General features: G+C 36.1%; 1 pseudogene; it reads right to left on the reverse strand.

Annotated features, from left to right (window-relative positions):
• Positions 1–1817: 1817 nt before the first annotated feature.
• On the reverse strand, positions 1818–2270 carry LOC141488181 (baculoviral IAP repeat-containing protein 5 pseudogene; annotated as a pseudogene).
• Between the last annotated feature and the right edge of the window lie 218 nt (positions 2271–2488).

Genomic DNA, 2488 nt, shown 5'->3' on the forward strand with positions numbered 1-2488 from the left:
TCTGATGAAAATGAAGACTCACTCATTCCCCCTCTCCTTCTCCCATTCCACTAAATTGAACAAGCTTTTTCTTGACTCTTATGTGAAATATCTTTCCCCCTTCTTCCTTTCCTCCCTTTTCCTTTATCATCCATTGACTCCATCTTTCTACTGTATTATTCCATTATATTCACATTCTTCATGTACCTCGTCTATATATGCTCCTTCTAACTGCTCTTATAAATGAGAAATTTCCTATGAATTGTCAGCATTTTCTTCCCATGCAAGAATACAAGCAGTTCAACATTACTAAGTTCCTCATAGTTAATCCTTCTGGTCCATCTGCTTTGTGGTTTACCTGAGTACTGTATTTGGAGGTCAAACTTTCTGTTCAGCTTTGGTTGTTTCAATAGGAAAGTTTGAAAGTCCTTTGTTTTATTGAAAGTCCATCTTTTCCCCTGAAAGAGGATGTTCATTTTCACTGGATGGTTGATTCTTGTTTGTAAACCAAGATCTTTTGCCTTCTGGAATATATTCCAAGCCTTATGAACTCTTAATATACATGCTGCCAGATTTTGTGTAATTCTGATTATAGAGAATTTTTTGTTTCTGGCAGTTTTCTAGTATTTTCTCTTTGATTTGGAAATTTTGGAATTTGATTATAATATTCCTGGGAGTTTTTCTTTTGGGATCTCTTTCAGGAGGTGATTGGTGAATTTCCTCAATTTCTATTTTACCCTCTGCTTCTAGGATCTCAGGCAATTTTGCTGCATTATTTCTTGAAAAATGAAGTCCAGGCTTTTTTCCTGGTCATGACTTTCTGGAAGCCTAATAATTTTTAAATTATTTCCCCCAAATCTGTCTTTGAGGTCTGTTGATTTCCAATGAGATATTTCACATTTTCTTCTAATATTTTTGTTGTTTTGCTTTGTTATAGTTTTATTTCTTTCTGATTTCTTGCAAAGTCATCAGCTTCCTTTAGTTCCATTCTGCATTTGAAGGAGTAATTTTCTTCAGAGAGCTATTTTATCTCCTTTTCCAGTTGGCCAGTTTTGCTGGCCATTCCTCTCCTCACTTGCCTTTTGTGTTGCTTTTTTCCACTTGGCCTAAACTAGTTTTTAACACATTATTTTCTTTGCTACTTTTTATATTTCTTTCACCAAGCTGTTGATTGTTTTTCATGTCACTCTCATTTCTCCTCCCAATTTTTCCTCTACCTCCCTTAATTGCTTTTCTTTTTTTTCATGATAGGTGAATTAATATTCAAATTGTTTTGTGTACAATGTAAAAATGATACACTATAACTTCAAAGTATTATTATATAAAGTATAAAAATACTACATCCTTGATTAACTACTTGTATTATTTACCATGGGATTATAAATTCACCACATACAGAATATTTTCAACTGCAAATCCCAAAATCCAGAGATAGAAGCCAGACAACAAATAGCTATAACAGTACACTAGCTATGAGAAACTTTATCAGTCATGAATAGCTTATAAAAATGTTTTTAATGATGTTAGTCCCTTCTACTTGTCACCCAGGTCTGTATCTAGTACCTGGCAAAGTTGGGGCAGCAATATAAAAATACAAAAATAAAAATAAATAGGTCAAAAAAGATAAGTCACCAACGATATAAACACTAGCTGGAAAAAATGAAATCAAATTGTATCTGGTACCATTTTCAAGCAAAAAATAGATGATAAAGTCTAATTTCAAATTCCCAAAGTTCTCTTCTGTTGTAAGGCATCATCAAATAGTTCAGCACTAATATTTGGAGAACATGCCTCAGAAATAATGATTAAGCTGCAGGATAAAGAATTAAAGACAGTAGTCACTCCAATGCAGCCAATTGTTCAATGTCATGCCGTACTTCCTTTACGTGCTCTTCAAATTCTGTTCTTTTCCGGGAGGTTTCCTTTATAATCTTGTTTTTGGCTCTTTCTTTGTCCAGTTTCAGGAACTCATTGAGTGTTAACTCTTCAATCTTCTTCTTAGTGTTGATGAAAGCACAATGAGATAAGTGCTTTTTATGTTCCAGCATAGGATCATCCTCTGGTTCCCAGCCCTCTAGTTCCTTGAAACAGAAGAAGCACTGGGCTAAATCAGGCTCATTCTCACTTGGGCAATGGATGAACCCAGCTTCAGCCATCTGCTCCGGAGTGCAGACGCAGTCCTCTGTGAAAGGCCAGTTCTGGAAGTTGGAGATGTGGGTATTGAGGAGGTAGAGCTGCTACACTGGGGGCAGCGGCAGGGCACTCATCCTGCAGCCTGAATCACCAACCATTTCAAATGCAGCCACCACCCCTTAACTGCTTTTCAAAGTCTTTTTGGAGCTCAGCCATAACCTGAGCCCATTTTCTGTTTCTCTTAGACATATTGGGTATAGAAGCTTTGATTTTGCCATGTTCTGAATCTTCCAAGGGTAATTTTCTATGGTCCAATTCTCCTTTTTCTGTTGTTTGCTCATTTCCTCATTCTATGACTGATTAACCACACTTCTGA

This window comes from Macrotis lagotis, chromosome 1 (genome assembly GCF_037893015.1).
Source record: "Macrotis lagotis isolate mMagLag1 chromosome 1, bilby.v1.9.chrom.fasta, whole genome shotgun sequence".
Classification (NCBI taxonomy): Eukaryota; Metazoa; Chordata; class Mammalia; order Peramelemorphia; family Peramelidae; genus Macrotis; species Macrotis lagotis.